Source organism: Tamandua tetradactyla, chromosome 20, assembly GCF_023851605.1.
Source record: "Tamandua tetradactyla isolate mTamTet1 chromosome 20, mTamTet1.pri, whole genome shotgun sequence".
Taxonomy (NCBI): Eukaryota; Metazoa; Chordata; class Mammalia; order Pilosa; family Myrmecophagidae; genus Tamandua; species Tamandua tetradactyla.
Window position 1 is genome coordinate 31,272,505 of NC_135346.1, and position 26,253 is coordinate 31,298,757.

Genomic DNA, 26,253 nt, shown 5'->3' on the forward strand with positions numbered 1-26,253 from the left:
GTTGGGGAAGGGAAGGCAAGGATCCAAGAGATAGCTCTGAGGCAGGATGGCGATTGGTGAGAGGTGGCTTTGGAAGGTCAGTAGAGGGAAAAACCACTTCTGATTATGAATGTCAGCAGGGCTTCCTGGCGGAGGAAGTGTTTGAAAGGATGCAGGCTATGGGAGGGGGGCAGTGGGAGACAAGACGGGCTGTGGGGAGGCTGCACTACCCCACTCAGGCGTTGGGATTTAATTTTGTAGTTGGTAGAGAGGAGGAGGGTGGTAAGTGGCTTGTTGAGTGGATGTCTGTTTCTGCACCTTGTGCCGGGCTCTTTGCATACACCCCACTGGACCCTCACATCCCTCCTGCAAAGTAGTGAGTGGTGGTGGTGGTAATCCCCACCTCTGCCCCATTTTCGCATGGGGAAATGGAGGCTGGAATTTGAACCCAGGCTAGAGCTGTTTCTGTCCCCTTGTGTTGCTTCTGTCAGGGGCCATTTGGCCAAAGATGGTGGCAAGACTGGCTGTGTTGAGACCCGCTCAGAGTTGATGCTAATCGGGCACAGTAGATTGCTGACTGAGGTTGTACTCAGGCAGTGGGACCAAGAGGGAAGGAGGGGAAGGCTGCAGAACTTTGCAGCTGCCTTGGGGGCTGGGGGTCTTCAGAGGTTTGGGGAAGGAGCCTTAAGAGGGCATAGTCTTGTCCTGTAGGTCTCCTGAGGGAAGAGACAGCGCTAAGGGTGGTAGCTCCTGGGAAGCTGCCTGGAGAGGAGGTGAGATCCCTGTCGCTGAAGGTATGCGGAGAGGCTAGAGAGTTGGAGATGGCTCTGAAGCCTTGTATAAGTAGGGTCAGGCCTGTGTGACCTTTCTTAGTCCCCCCCCCCCCTTTTTTTGTTTTCTTAATCTGTTTTAACATTCTAACTTGAGCTTTAGTTGTCAGTTTCCTTTTCACCGTTTTGAATTCTTTTAACTAAGATGCTTTGTAGTTTGTCTTAAAATATATATATGTATTTTTACATTAGAGAAGTTGTGGGTTTATAGAACAATCACGCATAAAATACAGAATTCTTATATACCACCCCATTATTAACTCCTTGCATTGGTGTGGTACATTTATTACAAATGATAAAAGCACATTTTATATTTGAACTGTTAGCTATAAGTTAACAGTACAATTATAGTTATCCATTCTCTCTCTGTCTCTCTGTCTCTCTCTCTCTCTTTTTTTTTTTTGGCATGGGCAGGCACCAGACATCGAACCTGGGTCTCCGGCATGGCAGGCAAGAATTCTGCCACTGAAGCACCATTGCACCACCCTATCCATTCTCTTTTGACCTGAGAATCTCAGCTTTGGGATAATGCTTGGCCCACTTCCATATCCTGCTTTACTTACAGCTTTTCTGAGCTGCCCCTTCCTATATTTCTTGGGAAGTTGTTTACATGCCTGGCCTGCAGTGCTCCACCTCGGAGAGTCCTTGCCTTTTGGAATCCGGTCAGCCCAGCTGACCTTCGAAGGGCCCCTTGAGGATGTCCAGCTCAGTGGCTGGACCCTGGGCTGCTGGGCATTGTGGTTTCGCAGAGAAGTCAAACATTCTGCTTCCATTTCCCTGTCTATGAAGTCTCCTTTTCATCAAGTGTGAGAAAATAAGGCTAAAGCAGGCTGAGTAGTAGGGACTGGGCGGAAGGGCTAGTGGTTTACTTTCGGAGCCTCAGTGGAAAGGGACAGGGTTGCCTCCTCCTTTCTGCAGTAGAGGTTAAAGTAAGAGCTCCTGGTCTCTGGTTTTTATCAGCAAAGGTGTTTTCTCCTGCCTATGGGACTATTGCAATGCTCTGTCATTTAGCTTTGGTCTTGGAGGTTTGGAGCTTGGTGGAATGGGCAGATGTTTTGGAGGCAGATATTTTGGATGGCTAGAGCTGGCCTGTCACCAAAGGAGTCGCACAGGGGACGAAAGCTCTTACCCAAAAGGGAGTTTGTGCAAGGATGCCTCCTGACCCTTTGATTCCTTTCTGCCTTTTTTCCTAATACAGGTTAGGATTAAAATGTGGATTGTGAATGAACATCTATTATGTATTTGAAGGCAAGGTACTGGATGTGGTCCCTTATGTGACTGAGTGTCCCAGATCCTTTTCCCCTTCACCTCTCAAGCAGGAGAGGTAGGTACCTTGCTCTCTCCTGCCTCCAGACCTCTGCTCATGATGATATACTGAACCCCAGTCACTTCCCCTTGCCTGTCCCCAAAGCTTCCCCACTCCAGAGCCCAGCTGCAGTGTCATCTCTTCCATGCAGGCATTCCTAATTCCCCAGAGCTGGCATTACTCTCTCCCTCCTTTACACATACCGAACTTAGCTGACCTAAGTCAGCTGACCTCTTGTGATTAGCTGACCTCTTGTGGGGGCTGCTTTGCATACCTGACTTTGAATACTGGTTCCATAAGGACATGTCTCATCTGCTCTAGGCTCTAAGCTCTGGAGGCTGGGCTCTGGGCAGCTCATTTCTGCATTGATGTTGTTGGGCAGCATTGCAGAGTAGAATCAAAAGTTCTGGATTCAAACCCCAGCTCTGCCAATCTAGGGCAAATTACCTAAATCTCCGTGGACATCCATTCCTCAACTGTAAAATGGGAATAATAGTAGTCTGCTTTTCTAGGGAGCTTGAGCAGATCAGTGCCTGATACACAGTAAGTACCTGGTAAGTCTGAGCTGTTCAGTGATAAATAATGCTTATTATTGTTTATACCTAGGAGGGGATCTGCCCTTTCAGAGATGGAGAGAAGAATCATAGGAGTTTGAGTTTTCGAACTTTCTGCCTAATGGTTTGAGAAAACTTGTTCAGATGAGTAATCTGAGGCCCAGAGAGATGGGGTGGGGCAGCCACCCATCTCCTCCAGGAGGTCTGATGGGATTCCCCTCCTTCGTTACACTTCTGTTTCTCCTCTTTGCTCTGATCAAGGTTAAGGTGCTCAGGTTCCATAAGGTGAGCCTCCTCCCTGGTGGCCATGCTGAGTGGGGTCTGAAGCTTATAGCAGACATGTTGGCTTGGCTGGAAGGCCCGGCTAGACTGCAGGGCCCCGGGGGTTCCCTCCTGACCTGCATGCTCTTAGGGTGAGGCCTGGGAAGGGCGAGAGGATGGCGGCAGGGAGATAGACAGCCCAGATCAGGTGCTAGGAGATCCAGACAGAGTAAAGGTTGGGAGCTCAGGCCAAATGGTCTGGGTTCAGATCCCTGCTGGACCGCGTCCTATCTGTGTGTCCGTGGGTGAGGTGTTTAGTGTCTTCCTCTGTACAAAGGAGGTAATCATTGTACCTGATTGATAGCATTTAACTAAGAGCGCAATCCAGGCTAGTTATGATTATGGCTATGGTTGATATTATTACTAACTAAGTAGCTGATTTGGTCCTCCCAATAGCAGTAGGAAATGAACACTGTTTTTTTTTTTTAACATTTGCTCCCCCTATTATTTATTTATTTTTATGTTTTATGCAAGTTAATATCTTTTATTTATGAAACATATCCACATACAAACACAAACATTCTTACCATATGATCATTCCATTCTTGTTATATAATCAATAACTCACAATATTTTCACATAGTTGTATACTCATCATCATGGTCATTCCTTAGAACATTTGTATCAATTCAGAAAAAGAAATAAAAAGAAAACAGAAAAAAATTCATACATACCATACTCCTTACCCCTCCCTTTCTTTGATCACTAGCATTTCAATCTACTAAATTTATTTTAACGTTTGTTTCCCTAGTATTTATTTATTTTTAATCCATATGTTTTACTTGTCTGTCCATAAGGTAGATAAAAGGAGCATCAGACACAAGGTTTTCACAATCACATAGTCACATTGTGAAAGCTATATCATTATGCAATCATCTTCAAGAAACATGGCTACTGGAACACAACTCTACAGTTTCAGGCAGTTCCCTCCAGCCTCTCCATTACACCTTAACTAGGAAGGTGATATCCATACAATGCATAAGGATAACTTCCAGGATAACCTCTCGACTCTACCTGGAATCTCTTAGCCATTGACACTTTATTTTCTCTCATTTTGTTCTTCCCCCTTTTGGTTGAGAAGGTTTTCTCAATCCCTTGATGGTGAGTCCCAGCTCATTCTAGGATTTCTGTCCCATGTTGCCAGAAAGGTCCACACCCCGGGAGTCATGTCCCACATAGAGAGGGGGAGGGCAGTGAGTTTGGTTGTCATGTTAGCTGAGGGAGAGAGGCCACATCTGAGCAACAAAAGCAGTTCTCTGGAGGTGACTCTTAGGCCTAATTTTAAGTAGGCTTAGCCTATCCTTTGTGGGGTTAAGTTTCACGTGAACAAACCTCAAGATTGAGAGCTCAGCGTATTGCTTTGGTTGTCCCCACTGCTTGTGAGGCTATCAGGGATTCTCCACTTGGGGAAGTTGAATTTCCCCCCTTTCTCACCATTCCCCCAAGGGAGCTTTGCAAATACTCTTTTTATTCACTGAGATGGATGCTGTTTAAATTAATCCCCCTTTAACAGATGGAGCCACTAAGCTTGGAGGTGGCTCTGCCAGGAGGGTGCAGGCCCAGGGGAATTTGGTCAGGGTCTGTGGTCTTTGAGGGGCTGCTCTGACCAGAGGAAACTGACTTGTTTTGCGAGATACCCGAAGGCAAGCCAGCCAGCGGGTGGATATATCGGGAATATACACGTTCCAGTGTAACGAGGAAACATAAAAAACAGCCGGCCAGGATGGAAGAGGTTGTGTCCGGAGGGTGTGAGCGCCCCATTTCTGGAGGTGTGGAGCAGAATCCTGGAGCTCACGTGGCTGAGAAGTCATGGTGAGGATCCTGGCCTTGTTCCGACCTGAGGTCTTTGGCTCCAGGAGGGAGGGGCTTGGATTCCCGTCATCCCTGGGCTGGCCGAGGATTGGCCTGTCTGGGCAGGTCCTAGGGTGGCGGTAGGGGGAAGTTTGCTGTAGTCATTGCGCAGCCACAACCTGGCCTATGACACCACCAGCCTTGCAAATAGGTACCTGCCCGGGCAGAGGCGAGGTGAGAAGTGCACATCAGCTCAGGGCTTTTATGCATGCTGTTTGGATTCTGTCCTCCTCTCCTTACACCTGGGTAACTTCTGCTCGTGTTTTCTTCAGGAGTGTAAGCATCACCTCTTCATGAAAGCTCTCCCTGAATCACTCCAAGGTTAAGTCAGTGGTTCTGAAATTTGGTCTCTGGACCAGGAGCATCCACTTGACCTAGGAACTTGCTAGAAATGCAAATCATCTAGCCCCATGCCCAACCTACTGAATCAGAAACAGTGGGGGTGGGGTCCTGTGTTTTCAGAAGCCTTCTGGGTGATTCTGATACTACCTCAAGTTGGGAACCATAGGGTTAGATCATTAAAAAATAACAACAACAACAATAATAATTAAAAAAAACTATGGGTGCCTCTCTCCTTGGGCTCTCCTGTTTTCAGCATATTCAGTTACCAGTTAATATGGGGGGGCCGAGAGTAAAGCCCAGGCTCTCTCTACCTTTCTCTAAAAGTTCACCATCTTGTCGCAACTCCATTTCTAGGAAGCAGTCTGTGACATGGTGACAGGGCACAGCAAAACCCCAACATAATTATAAGAGACAATGCTGTGGCAGTTTAGGAAGACAGAATAGGGGGTAGGTGCTAGAAGGTTGGGAAGCTAGAAGGTTTGAGGGTGGCAAGGATGGGAGATCTCTGAGCACCTCTGGTGGCAGGACTGACCCGGTTGTGTGCTTGGGCTGTGGCTGGGGCTGGGGCTGGGGCTGGTTAGAGAGAGTGGATCCTCCTTCAGAGAAAGGAATGCACTGCCGGTGTCTGTGCAGGGCAGTTACAGTGGCCACACGTGGTCTGAGAGGGCCGAGCAGCCTTAGAAGTCATCAGTCCAGTGGTTTTAAGCTTCACAATAAGTTTAATCATGATGATGATCCCAATTCCTGCTAACATTTATTGATAACTCATAAATGATTGCTAAGCACTTTCCATGTAATCTCATCTGGAGCACCCACACAACAATCTTGTAAGGTAGATACTATTATGGTTCCCATTTTATAGATGGGAATATTGAGGTCATCTAGCTATAAGATAGTAGATATAGGAATTCTAGAGAAGGTGCTAAGGAGCATGATCTCATTGGAAGAAGGGCAGTACGGGATTCTCTTAGAGTGTTTGTAAAGATGCAAAAGTATGTATTCTGTCAAATGAGTGAATCAGGCTTTAGGGTAGGGCCAATAGAAATTGTACTGAGATGGTTAAGGTTTAAGCCTCTAAGTTGGGGCTACCACTGCAGATATTGTTATTCTCCCTGTTTTCATGGATGGGCCATCTGAGGCTCAAAGAGACTCAGTGATAAGCTCAAGGACACACAGCTAGAACGAGAGATAAAATTAGAGATAAAGGTTGGTCTTATCTGGTGCTAACAGGTATGAGTGGTGGGTGCCTAAGATCAGAGCCCACTGTCCATGCTGCCTGTTGGTTCCTGCCTCACTAACTGCCCAGGAGCTCAACAGATTCCCTGACACAGGGTAGGAGCCCTTTCATTTCACAGATGGGAAACTGAGGCCAAGAGAGGGATAGGAACTTGCCTCTGGGGACACAGGATGTCAGTGTCATGGCCAGGACCAGAACCCAGAGCTTCCTCTGTTCTGTAGGGAAGGATTTGTTCCTCCAGTAGCCACCCCAACCTAAACTCTTACCTTCTCAGTCATTTTTGGCAGGCTGGGTAGCTGTGACTCCGGGGTGGCCCAGAGCAATGCTGGGGGCAGAGATGGGTGTGCCCATGGCATAGAGTGCCGAAGAGGGTGGGGCATCTTCCTAGAGGAAGAATACCAAGAAGCCCAGATCCCCAACGGAAACCAAATGAATTTTCTAGGTCCTGAGAGGATATTTGGAACAATGGAGGTGGGATAGGGGAAGTTGAACTATAAAAAGGACTTCTTGATATCCTTAAAAAAAATCTTTCAGTTTGACTTTTGTTTTCCAGAAGGATATTTCTGTAACTTCCTGAAAACAGGATCCCAGATCTCCTTGAGGACAGTCAGGTGCTTTTGTTTATAGACTCAGCGCTTTGGAGCTGGGAAGAACTGGGGTGGGTCAAATCTCCCCATTTTATAGTTGCGGAAACTTGAGGCTGAGAGGTGGAAAGGGGCCAGCTTGAGTTGCAAGTGAGGCAGCAGAGCACTTGGGATCAAAACCTGGGTCTTTTGGTGCCTTGTCAGGGGCTAGGCCTTCCTGACTCACCACCACAGGGTCTCAGCTGGCATGGTGGCTGGGCAGAGGTGGTCCCTTGGAAACACTAGGGCTGGGGCAAGGCCAGGTCTGGTCGCAGCAAGATGGGCCCACAGGATGGCACCTCGTGTGGTGGGAGAAGGCTGGGACGGTGTGGTCGGCAGTGCCACCCCCGTCTAGTTGCCGGGGACCAGCTGTGCACCGTCTGCCTGGCAGCTGGGAGCCAGCTCTGAGTCACAGCCAGTGGGTGCAGGGGCGCGGGCCGCCGTGTGTCATGATTCAGTCTGTTCTCCCAGCCCCGGTGGATGACTAGGCCCTGAGCTCTGATTTGTGCCCACGCCTGTGAACTAAGGAAGCATTGGGGGTTTGGGCACCGAGTTTGCAGATATGAGGGACCTGGGGGAGTCCTGTCTATCTGCCACCTCTTGTCTCTTAAGTATTCCATGATTTTGACCTAGCCCAGTCTCACCAGCCCAGGGGTCTGTGGGCCCCGAAATCATGTGTGACATTTTGTAGGTTTCATCAGGTTGTTAAAGGGCTTGGTGTTCTCCCAAGATGTTAACCACTAGCCCAACAGGAAGGCAGAGGCCATATACATGCATTGCAGGCTTGAGAGAATGTTGTCAAAGAGACTGTGTGGGTCGAGTAGAAGGAAACCTGGCAAGGTGTGGCATCATGGTTCAGCGTGGCCTCCGGAGGCCTGTTGCTGGGTTCTGAGGCAGTTCTACTTATAAGCTGTGTGACCTTGGTTAAAGAACTCTGCCTCTCTGCGCTTCAGTTTCCTCATCTCAACTAAGAAGTTTATTTATCTCTAGTTAACCTTTTAAAAGAGGTACTTTGTATAAAGGATTTGTCCTGCCTGGTACAAAGTAATCATTTGGTAAAAGTTTGCTATTTTTATTAGTTACACGTCTGCTGCCAGTTCACTGTGTGATCCTGGTGAGTGACTTATCCTGGGATCTTAATCTCCACCTCCAGCTCTGTAATCTGGCCTGGGCTTTCCAGATGCTGCAGAGAAGGTTGGAGAGCAGAGGTGGACAGGGCAGGGAGAGGAGAACCCTCTGCATCCCGGCACTCCCCTACTTTGCCTTCCTGGTAAGGCCCTGAGTGGCTTTGTCCCGAGGCAGGGTTATGTAACCAACCAGGCCTGGCCAGGCAGAACTTGATTCTCAACCTTGTTTTCTCCATCTATTGTCTCTTCTTCCCCCTTCCCCCATGGAGCTGCCGCATTAGCTGACCCATTCCCCTAGCTGCAGGGGTGAAATTGGACCCAGGCTCTCCTGCCACCTGATTGATTTAGTCTGGAGGTTTGCTGGGTGGGCAGCCCCTCCTCCTGCTGTCTGGGGACAGAACAGAGCTGCTGCCATCTCTGTGCCTGCTTTGCGGACAGAGATAAGGACTCCTTTTGTGGGGAAAGGTTGGCCTTTTAGATGGTCTGAGCCCTTCGTCCTTCCAACCAGGCCCTAAGCCTGGGGGGCTCCTGACCCATAACCCTTGTGGTGCCAGTGGGTCAGCCCTACCTATGACTCCAGGAGTGTGCAACCCATCCTTGTAGCCCATGCTAATGCCACCTCTCCCAGGAAGGCTCTGCTGCAGGGAAGTTGGCTTCTGCTGAACTCCCCAGTATGTTCTCTGTCCCTTTTAAGAGAACAGAGGTCACAAGCTGGCAGGCCACATCCTGTCCACAGGCAGATTTTGCTTGGCCTTTTCCAGATACTGAGCTAGTTGTCTACAGATTTCACATAAAAATCAGGATTTCTGGCATCGCTAAAAAATTGGAAGATGAGAAAACCCTAAGACTATGTTCTCCAGTGGCCACTTTGGATGGGGTATGTATGCTCCACTTTGCCCCATCCCCACCCCAGCCACTTCAGCACACTTACAGGATCTTTCTGGCCCTTATAGGCATCTGGGTTTGCGACCCTGCCCTTAAGGCAGAGAATACTTCTCTCCTACTTCATGGTGTGGTGCAGCATAAGCAGTTAACTCTCTCCTTCATGGTCTCTTTGAATGCAAGGGTGAGGGTGGGAGTGGAGGGGTTCTGTGTGTGTGTGTGTGACTCATCTACACACTTAACAGCACCATGCTCAGGCTCAGGGCCTTGTACACAGCAGGAGCATCATAAATGCTGTCTGTTGAGTGAAGACATGGCAGTGGGGTGGTGCACCCCTTCCAGCTGTGAAGTTTCAATTTAATAGCAGCTTCTGGATCAGCCTGCCCTGTGGCCCTCGAATCCTCCTCCCAGATAAGCTGTAGCTGCTTAGCCACTGACCCAGGCAACTTCTTAAGCTGCAAATGAATGTTTGCTGTGGGTACTACCCCCACACTGTGATACAACCAAGAGGAGGAGCACTTCACCTGCAGCTGTCCCAGGTTTCGCTCTTGCAGGGGGCTTGGAGGAACTACATGGGGGAGATGGAAGGCTGGGATGAGTGGCTTTCAGAGGGCAGCAGGTCCAGACCTCTGTGTCAGGGGGAGGGACACAGGGAGAGGGGCGAGGGCAGAGGGTGGGGTGAATCAGTTCAGTGTTTACTGGACTGGGCCTTCCTCCTTTGGGATTTTCACTGCTTTATCCTCGAGGGTGTTGCTTTATCTGTCAGCTCATTTGTCCAGCTGTCTGATCACTCAAGGTTTATTCTACTCTTTTAATTGAGATCCCCATCCCTCAGCGCCAGCTAAGATGTCTCCTTCTGGGCACATGAATCACCTGGAACAATTAGAAAAATGCAGATTTTTGGATCTCCCCATTGTCTCTTCATTTGTTCAGTTTAGAGTACAGCCGACCCCTTCCTACAAGGTTCAGGTTTGCAGGGCCTGTAGAGCAACCTGGTCTAAATGCATGGAGCTCAGGGCTGGTAGAGAGGACCCCTGGGTGGCCACTGTGCTGTGTGGCATCAACATGTCCATTTCCTTCTCTGGGCTTCTTTCATTCTCTGTACACTAACATACTGGGCTCCTCTGGGTTGATGTGGCTATTGGGACCTTGTAAATTGTCCTTGGAGAAGATGGCAAAGAGGGTTTCAGGGCCAGGTACAGATCTCTGAATGATGAGGGGGCTTCCAGTCCAGGCCCCACCCTGGCTGGATAGAGGGATTTTGCATGCTTTAGGTAACAGCTCTGTAGAGGAGTGCCTTATACCTGGGAAGGAGGCAGCTGCTGTATCCCTGATGTTGGTTCCCACAGGAGGGCCTGTACCTGAAGAGATTGGGCAACTGGCCTGAATGATCCAGGGACCTGCCCATGAATTCGGAGCTCCCTGCTGCATGGTCTTGTGGCAGGCAGGCTGAGGCTCCACGTGCAGACCCAAGCAGGCCCTGCGATGGGGAGATGGAGGTAGGGCACACCTTGAGGAGCCCTGCTGTCTTGGGGATGAGGAGAGGAAGTTGCTCAGCGTCAAGGTGAATGAGTGGAAAGGCAGGCTCAGACCCAGTATTCTGACTCCCAGGCAAGGCCATGCTCCCTTGTCCTGACCTTTATCTGAAGGGCCAATGCCAGATCACTCAGCTGGGACAATTGTCCTATTGTCTGGAATGACCTTGCAGCTAGGGCCTGGTAGAGTGAAGCCACTACCATCACAGCTGTCCTGGAGGCACGAAACCGGTTAGGTGTGCAAATTACCCCCTCAAACATCTATCCTGCTTTCTTGTTTTTCCTTAAATTGTCTCTGATGGGCCAGTTGCCTCTGTGCCTGTTTCCTCCTGTTGCCATTTACTGAGATGGGGAAGGCCAAAACTGGGCTTCATGTTCTTTATTCTGAGAACAAAGCTTCTTCTGACAGTCTTCCTGCTGACAACAGAAAAAGGACAGGCGTGGCACCAGGCCTCCCTCTTTCCCCTCTTCTTGCTGGGGGTGTGGGGCAGCCTTTGTCCGATGCCTGACCCTGGCAGCACTGGTGGGCTGGTAGGGAGCGCCAACCCATGTTCCTTTTGGCGGATGGAGCCACCCTGGAGAGGTCCAAGCTCTGCAGATGTTCTTCAGTGGTAAAAAGGATGATAAAGGCATTGCACTGTAAAATCCTGACCATTGGTCCAAGCATTTGGTTTCCCAGGACTGGATGGGGAATTTGGCTGGAAGGCTGTTCATCTGAAAATCCTCAGGGGTTTCAGCTGGCACAAGTGTGGTATCAACCTGTCTTAGGGACTACAGACATAATCAAAACATGTTCAGATCATTCAACACATTTTTTGTGTGTCTTTTAAAAAGGGGAATTTAATAAGTTACTAGTTTACAGTTCTAAGGCTGAAAAAATGTCCCAATTACAACAAGTCTATAGAAATGTCCAATCAAAGGCATCCAGGGAAAGATACCTTGGTTCAAGAAGGCCGATAAAGTTCAGGGTTTCTCTCTCAAGTGAGAAGGCACTTGGCAAACAGTCACAGTTTCTCTCTCATCTGGAAAGGCACATGGTGAACACAGTCAGGGTTCCTCTCTCATCTGGAAGGGCACATGGCAGACGTGGCATCATCTGCTAGCTTCTTCTGGCTTCCTGTTTCATGAAGCTCCCCGGGAGGCATTTTCCTTCTTCATCTCCAAAGGTCACTGGCTTGTGGACTCTGCTTCTCGTGGCTGTGTCGTTCTGCTCTCTCTGAATCTCCTTTATTCTCCAAAATGTTTCCTCTTTTATAGGACTCCAGAAACTTCTCAAGACCCACCCACATGGTTAACAACCGCTCTCGATTAAATCACACCTCCAGGGAGATGATCTGATTACAGTTTCAAACATACAGTATCATTCAACACATTTTTATTAAACATCTACTTTGTCTCAGCCTGTTTTCTAGACACTGAGACACAGCACTGAACAAAACAGACTGAGTCCCTGCTTCGGACCTGGGGCTGACATTCTAGTGGGAGGATATAATCAGCAACCCAACAGGCGGCGAGAAGGCCCAGGAGGAAACATAAAGCTGGGTCAGTGGTGGAGAGTGTGTCTTGAACCAGTTACTTTTCTGTATTGGGTGGCTGTGGACAGTCTTGTTGGTAAAGGGAAGGGAGGAAACCAGGGGATATCTGACGGAAAAGCATTCCAGGCAGGGGGAACAGCAGTGCTATGGCTTGGAGGCTGGAGGAAGTGTGTTTGAGAAACAGGAAAGAGTAAGAGCAGAGAGAGTAAGAGGAAGCATGGTGGGGGGGAGCACATCACATTGGGTCTCCCAGGCCGTTGAGAGGACTTTGTTGTTTAAGTCTGAGTGAAGGGGAACCTGCTGGAAGGTTTTGAGCTGAGGAGTGACTTGTTCTGACGTACATTTTAGAAGGATCACTTGGGCTGCCACGTGGAGAAGGAACTGGAGGGTGGCAAGGGTGGAAGCAGGTGAGGGGGCTGCCGCAGTCCCGCAGATGAGAGCACGGGTTAGTGGTGGCGGTGGTAGGCGTGGCAGTCAGGGCAGATTCTGGGTTTATTTTGCAGAATGAGCTACCAGAACCTGTTGTTACATTATAGCTGTGCGCTGTGAAAGGATCTGAGCCTTTCTGGGGTTGACTGGAAGGTTTCTGACCTGAGAGATTAGTGCAGTGTTGCCATTTTACTGACATGGAGAAGGCCCGAATATAAGCAGATTTGGGGAGAGAAGTGGACATTTTGGGTCAGATGTCGGTTTGAGGCATATGCTCTGGGGAGTGGGGTGGGTACATGGGGGCTGTGGCTGGAGGAGGTGGGAGGCCCTTAGCCTGCATGCACCGTTGCTGTGGGGGTAACTCCTGCCGGGGGCAGCGGGTGCCCTGTAGGGCTTTTTGACTCTGAGGGTCTCTTCTGTAAGAAGAAATGTTTCCTGGTCCCTTTGTGTTCTTTTCTCTTTTCCCACTTTCCTCTTCTTTCTGGGCAGAGGGAAAAGGCACGTTGTCACTTTGTGGCAGTGCCTCGGGGATGGGTGCAGTGGAGCCCTAGAAGGGGAGACTGGAGGCCTCAGGCCTTGTTCTGACTGAGCTACCAGCAGAGAGAGCCTTTCTCTTTGCTCCTCGGTTTCCCCTCCTGAAAGCCAAAGTGTCGCGAGGAAGGCAGAGAGTGCTTGAGGAGGCCACATAGTGTGGTGGTTAAGAACCCAGGCAGGTGTGGATATGAATCCTTGCTCTGCCACTTGGCTGGACCTTTCTGAGCCTCAGTTTTCCCATCTGTGAAACGGGTCATTCACAGAACGTTCGTCATAGTGTTTCTGTGAGGATTAAATGAGATAATGTGTGAAAAGCACTTAGCGAGCCCCTGGCCCGTACCCCGCCCAGTTGGTAGAGATTGGTGATCACAGTGACCTGTGTAGCAGGTTAGGAGGTTTGGATTTTGCCCAGTTTGTGGTAGGAGCCATGGGAGGTTATACAGCCGGGGAATGTTATACATGTGGTCTGGGGGTAGCTGTGAGTGTGGGGACTTGGGCTGAACCCTCTTGGCAAGTCCTTGAGCTCCTTCCAGTCTGCCAGCATGGGCCCTGATGGAGTCTCTCTTCCCTAGCTGAGGGTCCTCACTGACTTGGAATAGGGCCACCTCTGTCTTGCACAGGTTGCTCAGGTGGTCATTTTCCCTGAGGTCTCCTGCAGAGAGCCCTTATCTTTACATCCCATTGGCCGACCTTAGGGAAATGTGGGTGAGGGACTTTTAGGGAAATGTGGCATTGAGGGGACTTAAGTTGCATGTAGGGCTCCAGGCTGGGCTGGTGGGGGCATGGCAGGCCCTGGGTGGCATTCCACTGCCCTCTTGGATGTGACCTCAGTTCCTGATCTGGGTCCAGGTTGGGTGGTGCCTGCTCAAGTGGAGCTGTGGGGAGATTAACAATGAGCGGAATGCGGCCCCTCAGGGTCCACACTTCACTAGCGCCCCGGCATGCTGGCCGAGCCTTGTGTTTCTGCAGTCCTGCTTCCCAGTAGGTGAGCTGTGCCAAGGTGGCCAAGGACATTTCAGAGTCCTCCAGGGTCTGCAGGCAGGCAGTCACCAGGCCCACACCAGGCATTGCCTGCTTTTCCATGGTCCAAGGGTCTTTGGGAATGGAGGGGACTCTGGAGATCTTCTGGGGATGTTTTTTTAACAGAAGGGAGAACTAAGGTCCAGAGAGAGCAAGGCACTTGGCTGAGGTCTCACGAGGCTCCCTCATCTGTTATCTCCCTTTCTTCCCTTGCTCCTTGCTCAGACTCCTGTCCTCTTGCCAGATACTCGCAACAGCCTCCCTCTTGTGGGGTCCCCAGGAGTTTTGTTTGTCCTCCTGTTATCCTAATCTTACCATAACCTCCCACGGACACCCACTGTTTAAGTGTGTCTGGTCTCCTCTCCCCTCCTGACCCTTCCAGACTATGCAGTGTGGCACAGAGACTCCGGAGCTAGACTGACCTTGGTTTGAATTCCCTCTGCCCCTTCCTAGCCTGGTGACCTTGGGCAAGATCTCAGCATTTCTGAACCTTAGTGTCTCAGTCTACGAAATGAGAACCACAATAGGTAATTTAAGGGAAGGTCACGATGACTAAATGAGATGATATGCAAAGTGTGGACACTGTTACCATAAAGGCCCGTCCATGCTGGTGGAACTGAAAAGCCCAGGGCATGGAAAGGTCCCTGGCCCCAGCAGCAGATGATTTGGCCTTCAGATTCCCTTGTAAACACCAATTCGTTCTAGGTTTTTCTGGGAAGTCACTCATTCTTCTAGAACCCCAATTTGCTCATTTGAGAAAGGGGGAAGAAATTCCTGCTCTGCTTTCATGAAGTTGTCATGCGACATCAAGAAATAGAAATATCTGTGAAAAAGCTTTGCATCTGTGCAATGATTTAAAAGTGGTAAGTGACCAGGTATGCTGATGGCAGTGTGGATATTGTAACTACAGCCATGGACAACTGTCTTGGCTGGAGACTGGTTCACCTGCAGAATGCTTCGATGTCCCTGCAGGCCACCTCGTCCCTGTCTGTCTAGTCTTTGCCATCTAGGGGCCTGTCTTTAACATTTGCCTCAGCATTACACACTCAACAGTGTGGGAGGTGAAAAGATCCGGCAGCATCTGAGGGACTGCAGAGGGTTTTAGGTTATTTAGGCCAATGCCACGGGATATGGGAATCGAGACAGACACTGGTTCAAATCTCAGCCATGCGTGTACCAGCTGGGAGCTTAAGCAAGTTGCTTGCTTTCCACAAGCCTCAGTTTCCACACTTGTAGAATGAGGCCCTGATGAGCAGAAGCAGAGCGTTTTCCAAAGGGCCTCACACATAGTTGCACAGAGTCGTTTAATATCCTTCTGCCCAGGGCTTCTTGATGGCAGGGAGCTGGACCATTGTGCCCAGCAATGAGCTGTGGAGGTGTCAGTCGGTTATACCCCCTACAAAATCACCCAGCTAAGAGTCAGCAGGGCCCTTGGGATCATCTAGGCAGACCCTCAGCCCTGTTCCGGTTTTACAGGTGAACAAAGTCAGGTCTGGAAAGGAGCAGGTACTTGTCCTGGCTTACTGGCAGGTTAGTGTGAGGCTGGGACTGCGAGGAGGCAAGTGGGTGCCTAGGGCACCGTTAAAGAGACTCTCACTGTCAGTGCCAACCCTGCACTTGCATGGCCCTCAGAGTGTATGCCTCCTTAAATTTGTGCCCGGGGCCCCTCACTTACTGCACCCTAGCCTGGCCCTGGGTTGGTGGCTGATCTGAGACTAGAACTCCAGTCTCCTGATCCATGTGCTGTTCCCCAACTTGGGGCTGTGGGGACACCTGGGAAGCATCTTCCAGAATTTCCCCAAGGCTACCCTGGGCCCCTGTAAAGGAGTCTGCATGAAGTAGGTCACGGGCACTTACTGCTCTGTGTCTCTGCTTTCTGGCTGTCTGCGTTCCACCTCCTGCCCTCTGCCCCCTACCTCCTGCCCATCCATGGCCAGGTGCATCTCCACGTCGAGCCCCTCACATCGGAGGTGTGTGGTGGTCTCCTGTCGCAGTGACAAGCCCAGCAAATCTGGTGGGATGAGGCCACTTCCGTGTGGGCACTGACAGGAGGGGGCTCCCTGGTCTCAGCAGGCCTCGTGTGTTGTGCCCACCAGGCATCCAGGGGATTAGGGCACGTCTGCAGCTCTAAATGCCTCAAAGCCTTTTCTTCTCTCTTCTTGCCGCCCCCAACCCTTGTCCTAGGCCCCACCTCTTGGCCTTCTTCCATTTTGGCCACCGGGTCTGGAGGCTTTTCAGTTTCTCCAAGGCTTTGGTATCTTCTAGGGTAGGGTCTTTCTCTCTCTGGTCTTGGGAAGTCCATCTGGGCCAGTCTCCCTATCACCATCCCTGGCCTGTTGGCTGGGCCTCAGGTGACTTCTTAAGAGGTAGCCAAGGCCACTGATCCCTGGCAGAAGCTCCTAGGATTTACCTGTGGCTGTTGGAATTGTAGGCCACCCTTGTGGTGTGGCATGACAGAGCCTTGCAAAGCCAGCCGAGTCTCCATCCCTAACCACACATGCACAGACCAACCGTTTATTTTTCTCCTGCTCCTCCTGGGGTCTGAAAGTCTGCCATTAGCATGTAGCCATGTGCTCTGTATGGCATCCTCTAAAAAAGGCAAATACCTGTGCAGGTGGATGCTGAGAGCTAACCCAGGCTAGCCTAGCCCCTTTTCTAGCTTACTGTGTAACCCTGGCTGAGCTGCTCCATCTCCCTGGGTCTCGGCTTGGCTTGGCTTGCAAGGCCCTCTTTAGCTCTAGGATATTAATGCTCTGGCACGGATTCTGACCCCCTCTGTCTATGTCTCCTTCAGTCACCTTTCTTCCTGGCAGAAGGTGGGGCAATTGGAAGGCCTGCAGCTGGCTGGGGTGGGGCAGGAGCCCAAAGCCAACTGTGCACATACAGAGCACCAGCAGAGCCTGATAGGGGCTGTCCATGCCTCTTCTTAGGACAGATGGGGAAATGGAGACCTGGAAGGGGGAGGGGCCTTGCCATGGCCACACAGGGACTTAGGGGAGTCAGGCAGAGCTGGCACTAGAACCTGCTTAGCCTTGCGGCCGTGCATGCTCCTTCCTCTCCTGGCTGCCCCCTGTCTCAAGAGGGACCAGAGAGTTGATTGACATGTGGGCCAGGGCCCTGCAATCTCCTTCTCCCTGGAGAGCACCTCCAGGCTGGAGTCCCTGCCTTCTGCGGGGAACCCTGGGTGGGGGACAGCAGCGGCGGGGCTCAGGGGCATCCCTTTCCTGAGGTGGAGGGGGTAAGGGGCTGTTGGCCCTGGCGAGGGGTGTGGCAAGGGGCAGAGGCCTGTGGGAACGTGATTGGTGGTTCAGGGTGCCCTAGGGCCACCTCCCTCTTTCCTTCCTCCCTCTGCCCTTCCCTCCCTCCCTCCCTCCCTTCCAGGGAGGGGACTGGGCCGATAGTAATGCCATTTGTCCTGGTTCTGGGATTAGGTGCAGCCATGTTAAGTGAGAAGCGTGGAGCCACTGAGAGGACGTGGCTGGAGTGAAGAAGAGCCGACCAGCTCCTGCCTGGAGCTCTGGTGGGTGTCGTTATTGTCTCCCGACTCCTCTAGCCTGTCCGTCCTCTCTGTCCCCTCTGAGCACTGTCCCTGGCCCCTTCCTCATGTCGGGTCCCTCTGAATGTGTGTGTTTGTGTGGGGCAGGGTGCATGTGCATGCAGTGGGTGCTGGGCGGGGGGCAGGGGCTGGGGCAGGGCTGCTCCCCGCTGCCGGCCCTTGGTCCTGTCTGCATTCAAGATCAGGAGCAGGTTCCTCAAGCATCCCAGGATGCCTCAGGGAGAAGGCAGGTTCTGAGAAAGACAAGGAGAGATGGGAAGGAAGGGCTGAGTTCCTCCTGCCAGCCGGGCAAGACCCCAAATCCACCTGAAGCCAACAGGTCTGAGAGTTAAAGATTTACCTTAGCGTCGTGGAGAAAGCTGGATTGAGGAGCTCACAGGATGCTCTGATGTGACATCCATGGCTTGGGTCCTGCCTAAGCCATGAGAACTTGGCTTGTCAAAGCCAGAGGCCCTAGAGAGAGTTCCATGGTCTTAACTTGGCTGTTGGCAGAAGGCAGTCACAGCTGCCCTGGATTTGTGTGGGGCATGGCATGTGTCTGGGGAGAGAGTCTATGATCAGCCTTTATTAGTTTCTCAAAGGGCCCAGAGAAGGGAAAGGACTTGCCCCAGATCACACAGGGAATGTGTGAAAGTGTCCAGACAACATGGACCTTCGTCTCCCCATTGCCCTGCCTTCTTGCCAGCCTCTGTCCTTAGCTCTGGACCGCAAGGGCTGGGGGAGCCATGGCTTACTTGGGGGTGTGGGGGGGGTCACTGCCCTTTTGTCCCCTGAGTGTTTGGATCCTGGGGAGGGACTGGGATGCTGGTATGTATTCTGGGCCCATAGATCTTGGCTTCCACATCCATGAGCGAAGGCCCCCTGAGTATGCCTGCTTCTTAATCTCTCAGGGGCATCTGGGGCCCTGGAGTAGGCATGTGGGAGGGTGGAGCCTGCGGGTGACCAGCATTTCTCAGCTCCTCTGCACGGGAGGTAGATAGGGGAGAAGTTGAGGGAAGGATAGTATTGTTTCTAATTCATTGGGAATAAATGACGACCGAGTGAGGTAATGATTGGGAAGTGCTTGGTATCGTGCCTGGCACATAGCAAACCCACAGGGTCTGCCAGCTGCCACCCTCCCCATTGCCTGTGCTGGCTGAGGTGTCCAGCTTCTGACCTCCATTCTCCCCCTCTCTCCTGAGAGTGAGACCTCCATCTGGGGCATGGGGACAGGCCCACTTTCTCCTGTGGGCCCCTTCCCTGTTTGGGATGACAGAGACCCCTGGGGCTCTCCAGCTGGTGTCCTTCCTTTCTGGGAATACCCGGTACCCCTCTGCCAGGAAAGGTTTTTCCGGGAGGCTGAAGCTCACCATTGCTGAAGAAGCAAGGTCAGCCCACCTTCCTGCTTCTTCCTGGTAGGCTTTGGGCAGCACTGGAGCTGGTCACTTTCAGCAAACCTCTTTCCCAGGTACCCTCTGACTGGGGAGCTGGCTTAGGAGCTCGGGAATAATGTAGAGTGCTGGACAGAAAGGCTGCTTAGGCAGTACTAGCAGGTCCTCCAAGGTGGGCTGGCTTTGGGCAGTCCTCGCTCCACTTCTGCCCAGCTGCATGTCCCTGAGTCAGTCCCATGCCCTTTCTGAACCTTGGTTTCCTTGTCTGTAAAGTATACAGTACTTTATACACAGTAGCGCAACACCTCTCAGGGCTGTTGTGAGAAATGGATAAAGCAGGGAGAGCTCTTGGCCCAGCCCTGGTGAGATAGCAGGAGCTCAGGTAGTGTCGGCTGCTTTGCTGCTCTCAGCAAGGGAGGTTATGATATTTGTAAAGAAATGCTCCATTCCTTCTGAGTGCCTGTAATGCCGAGCCTATGACGAATAGTTGGGGATGGATTTGATTCTGTTGTCGGCAGGTTAGGGGGATGGGCAGAGAGGGAGCCCTGTTCTGGGAAGCCTCACTGGCTGAAGGACGAGCAGGCTCTGCAGCAGGCCCGTTGACCCTTGGTTTGTGGTCTGAGCTTCCTCGGAGCAGGTGGGGTGCTTGCCCTGACCTACGGTGTTCTCCATTATGCCTCCACCTTCCCAAGCCATCTTGTTTGTTTGCTCTTTCTTCAGAGCTAGTACAAAGGTAAACTCTCAACCCAGGCCCTGTTGGAATAAGAACAAATTTCTGATAAGTGGGGTCTAAGCTTAAAAGGTTTTCCGTTGGGTCTTCTCTGCCTGGGAACCCAGAACTAATTCCCAAGTTGAGAGCCAGGGAGTTTCTGCTTAGTTTGCTTGTTGATTGATAGATGATTTATGGGTCTGCTTCCAAGAAGGATCATTAGAGGCTACTTGTGATGCTAAAACACATGGAATGGGATGAAAACAAAAACAGAATGAAAACCACTCAAAAGGAACAGAGAATGGGAGGTGTGGCTACCTGGCATGAACTGGCTGTTGTAGGTAAACCAACGGGGCCTGTGCAGTAAAGAAGGAGGGGCCCAGCCTCCAGAGTCAGGAGCTCTGCTGGGAGTCCCATCCATTCACTCACCAGCTCCGTGAGTTGAGGCAAATCTTGGCCCTCTTGGGGCCTCAGTTTCCTCATCTGTAAAATGAGGCGTATGGTAGGTCCCAGTGCTCTTGGGAGGGATAAATAGCATGGAGTACAGCCAGGTAGTGTGGACTGCAGGGAGGTTAATAGAATTATCACATTTAGCTTGGAGATTCCTTAGAGCAGATTCAAAAAGAGGGACAGAAATTGGAAAGGATGTAAACCCCTTGAGTAGCCACCATAGGGTACACTCTGGGTTGTGAAATGGGCAAAGGAAAGGGGAGCTGCTTCTGCCTTGGAAAGCTATCAGTTAAGTTGGGAGGCCAGTGTTATAGCCACGAGAGAGCCAACATCTGACTGTGGAGTCTGGTGTCACGTGGTGGGGTACAGAGCAGGAGTGCTCGTCTAAAACCTTGGGGACCCAGAGCAAGTGGAATCCTATTCCTGGCCAAGGTTGGCCTTGGAGGAGGATGGGCAGGGCTTGGGAGGTGAGGGTAGGCAGGCCTGGCCGGCATGACCCCAGCGGCCCCACTGGCCTCAGTATCCAGTCTGCTTATTGCAGGCTGGACTGCAATCTCTGCAGCCCTGTGATTGAGCCAGGCCTCCGAAAGTCCCTGGTGGTGGTAGCCTAGACTCCGGGGTGACTGACGGGCAGCAACTTGGCCTCTGTCCAGGCGGCAATGCGGGATGGTAGGGGATGGGGTATGCAGTGAATTCCAGCAGAGGAAGGGATTTACTTCTGTGTCTCGGTCTCCCAGGGGTGTGATTGCACAGGAGAAACTACCGCACAGCTGGAAAGCAAATGGGGAGGAGGATTTTCTTTGCTGTGCTGTACATGGTGGGTGGGGCAAGCTGTGGCCGGGTGGCTGGTGGAGCTGGGCGGTTGTGGGGTGTGTCTGGGCGGTGGAGGGTGGCGTGATTATGCTGGGGAGGTGTGACAGACTGGGAGGGACTGGGTCAGCTGTGGGGAGTGGCTGTGAGGTGGCTGTGGAGCCACCGGTCCCTGGGCCTGCAGTATCCCCTTCTCCTGGCTCCTCCTACCCCTCCTGTCCCTGCCCAAGCCTGCTGCCCGTTCATAAGGCCCGTCTTGCATTGATCTTTTCTCAGACCCTCCCAGTACTTCTGCATGTGGCCCTGATGCCTGAGATGACCCCATTTGAGCATGTTAGCACTGAACGAGTGTGCCTGTGTATTTGTGAGTGTACTAGGGGGAAGGAGATAGGACCTGCAGGGCACTGTCAGGAATGTCCTAGGTGGAAAATAAAATCTGGGCTGGGCAGGGCTGTGGGGACCGTCCCCCATTCACCCTGCAACAGCATCATACCAGAGACGCAAAACTGCAGAGCCCAAAGACCTTTAGAAATGACCACAGGAAGGGCTCAGTCAGAGCCTAGTACCAGGTCTGGCACCTAGTGGGTTCTCAGTAAATACAGAATGAGGGAATGGGTCATTTTCTTGTTCTCTATACCCCATGTCCTCCCTTCCTATAGCCCATTCTCTTGTTCTTCTCTGGCTTCAGCCTGACCTTCCTTCCTCTCTTTCTGTGTCCCTGATAATTGATATGCCTCCTTAGACCAGCTCCTTGAGCCTCAGTGTTCACATCTGTTAAATGGGTGACAATTTGATTAGTCTACATTACTGTGTGCCAGGCACTGCACTGTGCATTTTATATGCATTTCTTCTCTTAGTCTTGGCAGCAACCCTGCAAAATAGATTAGTATTACCCCCTTTTGCAGTTGGAAAAACTGAGGCTCAGAGAGAATGAGATACTTGCTGAAAGGTCAGAAGGCTAGCAAATAGTGGTGCCAAGATTCAAGCCCAGGCAGGCTGGCACCAGTCTTGTGTTCTTAATTGCTATGCTGGCAGCCACTGCAGTGCCGCCCATAAGGCTGTTAGAACGAAATGAGATGGTGCATCCAGCCCACCCAGGAGGCCTGCTGGCACACAGTAGGCATGCAGGACATGTGAATTGGGTGTATTAAGCACACATCACCTTGGGAGGCACGAGAAGCTCAGTCTGCTTGCCTGCCCTCAGGGAACTCCTGGTCTCACTCCCAGAGCCCATTCATCCATTGGGGCCCAAGCTGGACCTCCTCCTCTGGCCCCAATCTCTGGACAGCTTGCTCTCTAAAAAAGGCCCTCATACTTCTGTTCCCTCCATTCCAGGAGGACTTTAGGGGAACCATAGCATTTTTGGGGGGTGGGATAGGGAGTGACTTTCAGCTTTGGAGCAGTGGCCACAGTTACCGTGGTATTTTCTGAAAGTGCTACGTTGCCATGGAGTCTCCATGGTAACCAGAGCATCTCATTCATTATCCCCAGCACCTTGGCAGGAAAAGCACCTTGGCTAAGGCTGGGAGAGCACAGTAGGGTCCTGGCTGAGTGCTAGAGCCTCAGTGGTTGAGGCTCCCCACCCCCCGCTCTCACCTTTCCAATGTTCCTCCATCCCAAGCCAAGGTTCTCCTACAGGTTCTGGAGCCAGTTCCCTCTCAAGGAGTCTGGGTTCAAATGTCAGCTCTGCCACCGAGTAGCTGTGTGATTTAGAGGAAGTGACTTAACCTCTCTGAATCTTTTCTTCAACTGTAGATGTGGCAAAAAAAGGCAGTATTGGCTGTAAGGATAAAATGAAATAATGCATGTGAAAGTCCTTAGCACCTCTCCAGGAGCACAGCAAGTGTTCAATAAATGGTAGCAGTATAATAATGACAATGGTGATTATAATAGTAATGGTATCGTTGTTGTTATTCTTATTATAGAAATGCCTGCATATCATGGAAGAGTGAAAGACCAAACTTGAATAAGGAAGAAAACCTATGTTGAGTCAAGATTTAGTTGTTTCCCATATGATTGTGACAAGTCACTTCACCTTGGAGCCTCAGTCTCCTTATCTATACATTGGGGATATTAACAGCTGTTCGTTCAATAAGGAGCTGGCCCTGGGGAAAGCAATGGGAGCTTTCAAGATGAATCACATTGGTCCCTGTCCTTGAAAGGCACCTAGGATGGTGGGGAGAAGGAGAAAGGAAATTGCTGTTTGTCAGTGGCTTCCTGTGGTCAGTAGATCACGGCCCTGCCCCGACGCCGTGCGGGAGGTAGAGTCCTGTACACGTGTACCCGGAGTTCACTCTGCACGGACCACACTCAGATGTGGCCAGGGTTGGGCAGAAAGTCTGATGAGGAGAGGAGGTGGGGTGTGACGTAAGAGAGGGACAGGGACTGTGTTCACTGAAGAACTCCCCTCCCATCCGAGGCGGGCAGCTGCCAGTGCCCGGGCTGATGTGGCCTTGTCGGGGAGGGGGCAGGGTCTGTGTGCTCACAGTCACAGCACGTGCTTCTTGTAAAGAGAAGTTGGAATTTCTGACTTTTATATGAAATCTTCTGATTTTAAAATGCCGATAACAAGTTTCAAACTGAAAAAAAAAAAAGGTGTGCAAGCCAAAGCCCACACATCTGTATTCTGTTTTGGCCCGAGGGTCCCGGTTTTCAGTCTCTCCACCATGGGATGGGAGCCTGAGGGCTGGGAGGCGAGGGCGGGAAAGGGGGCGGTTGCTAAGGATGGCGTCAGAGAGGTTCTGACATTGGAACTGGGGTCTTGAAGGATGAGTAAGTGTCCCAAGGGTGGGGGGAAGACATTCCAGGCGATGGGAACTTCATTAGCAAAAACCGAGAGGCATGACCATGACTGGGCGTGGCTGGAGTTGAGGGGAGTGGGTGAGGGACACTGCCAAGACGGGTGGTGGGGGTGGGGGAGGCCCCTGCGGGGAGAGCCTGGGGGGAGGGGGCATTGAGGCCTCAGTCCCCAGCTAGCCTTGAGGTCTTGCTGGCTCCAGGGAATTAGAAGCCCCCAGGCCTCTGCCCCTTGACCACAGGAATGCAAGCGGGTGAGGAGGCCCTGGAATGGCTGGCGCCAGGCCTTTGAAGGGGCTGCACTGGGGCAGTGCTGGAGCCCCCCTTGGCAGGCTAGCTGGGTGGCCAGTGCTTTGTTTATAAAATAGCCTGGAGGAATTGGCCTCATCTTTAGCCCCCTCTTCTATCTCCGTTTTTCCCTTCTCTGGCGGGGTTTTGCCACGACCTCCCCAGCCTCCTGGCCTCTCACCACCCAGCATCAGCCCATCCTGCTCCCAGGAAAGGTCCCAGCCTCAAAAAATGGGGATCCTTTCCAGGTGTGTCATGAGGGGTAGATGGCAGCGACTGTCTTTTTGTCCTTATTGGGGCCACCAAACCTGGGTCTTCAGCCGAGAACCAAGAGCAGGCATCCCTCCCTCTCAATCCTTGCCTCCAATTGTAAAATGGGAGCACACTCCTCTGCCTGACTCTTTGGGCTGCTGAGAGAGCACAGCGCAAAGACGAGCTCGAAAGTGCTTTGTGAGCTGAGTTGTGATGCGTGTCTCGAGTGTTCAGTGAGCAAGGGTGGGGCCTGATGATCACAGCTGGGATTTCTTCAGCAGTCATTGGGTGCCAGGTGTCGTTCTGAGTAGATGTGTCGACTCATTTTAATTTTCACAACCTTGAGAAGTCTGCAAAAATTTCTTCTTTTACATATTAGGAAACTGTGGCACAGAGAAGTTAAAGAACTTTTCCAACTACTGAGTGGTGGAGCCTGGGTTTGAACCGAAGCCGTCTGGCTCCGGCCTGCACATTTAAGCACTCTGCTGAATTAATCTAGGGCTTTAAGTTCCTGGATAGGCTTGAGGAGGAGGGCAGGGACCCAGCTCCTTAAAATTGCTATAACATTTTCCAGCGTTTGTGCCTATTTTCTTGGGGAAAAATGTTGTCAGATTCCCACAGGGGCCGTGACCCCCAGATGTCTGAGACTCCCTGCTGGTTGCGTCATTAACAGGCTGAAAAGCTGTTAACGCAGTAGATGAGGTCAGGCCTGCAGGGAAGGAGGCTTGTGGCTCCTCTCCTGTGCTGATCTCTTCCTCTTCTGAAGGGTTGGGTGGCATCGGCGGTGGGCAGGGCATCGGCAGTGGGCAGGGCACCGTCAAGGTTCCCTGTCTCCCTTCCAGCCCAAGGGGTGGGGTTCAGGGGTGGCCACAGGGCAAAGGGCTCTCTTATCAGTGGTAAATGGGATACCGGTTCACCTGGGCACAAGTAGGACCAGTCACCCCAGCCTTCCTGGCTGTGTCCAGGGAACCTGCCTCCTTCTTGCCCTGCTCAGCTAGAATTCTAGGAAGTCCCAGGAAAGCCCTGCACACTCCCTTATCTCCAGGCCGGGACACATGCTGTCGCTCTTCTTTGCCTGGCCAGCCCTTACTTGTTCTTCTGGTGAGTCAGCTAGCACCTCCAGGAAGCCTTCCCCAACCAGCCACTCCCAACACTAGAGGGGTAAGTGCCATCAGTTCTCCCAAACCCCAACCCCCTCTCCACTGCCCTGCAGGTGTCGGTTTTCTCAGTTGCCTCTGGCTCACCATGGTGCTGGCGTGTAGTAGGATCTGAACTGTGGAATCTCAGAGGTGGAAGACCCCCCAACATCTGGCCCAAGCCCCCTTCTATTAGGCAGGAAGCCCGGAGAGGGGCAGGGTGTGCTTGGGGCCATGCAGTGTGTCACAGCAGAGCTGGGGCGAGAACTCAGTGTCTCTGCATCCAGGTCTGCTCTCCACCCTGCACAATACGCCTGCCTCTCTGCTTTGAGCATGTCTTTAGAAGACATTTGTTTTCTTATTTCCCAAAATAATGGGTGGATATTGTGGAAAATTTAGGAAGCATAGATAAACAAAAAGAGGAAAATGAAAATCATCCAGAGATAATCACTTAACTTTTTTTTTTTTTTTTTTTGGTATTTAGCACCAGTTTCTGGCCTAGACATTAAAAAAATGTTTAAAAAATATCATCACACATACTGTTTTATAAATGTTTTCCTCTTTAACAATGCATATGATAATTATATTTTGTCAGTAAATGTCCTTTGACATAACTGTAAATGGCTGCCTAAGCTTCCATCATATACTCACATTATAATTTCTAAAGACAATCCCTGTTGTTGGGCATTTGCTATTATAAACAGTGCAGGATTTGTACGCTTATGGGGAAATCTTTACATACTTCTGCAATTACTTCCTCGAGGGTAAATTCCTCGAAGTG

General features: G+C 51.3%; 1 protein-coding gene across 3 annotated transcripts in view; it reads left to right on the forward strand.

The window, feature by feature from the left end:
- The window catches only part of NDST1 (N-deacetylase and N-sulfotransferase 1), an 86,425-nt gene that overhangs the window by 3,479 nt on the left and 56,693 nt on the right, over window positions 1-26,253 (forward strand). For 2 of the 3 annotated variants that reach the window (XM_077137410.1, XM_077137413.1), the window contains exon 2: window positions 17,537-17,625. The exons of the other annotated variant lie outside the window; for it this stretch is intronic. The gene's annotated coding sequence lies outside the window, so the exon portion shown is untranslated. The remainder of the gene's footprint in view (window positions 1-17,536; window positions 17,626-26,253) is intronic. 3 annotated transcript variants of the gene reach the window in all.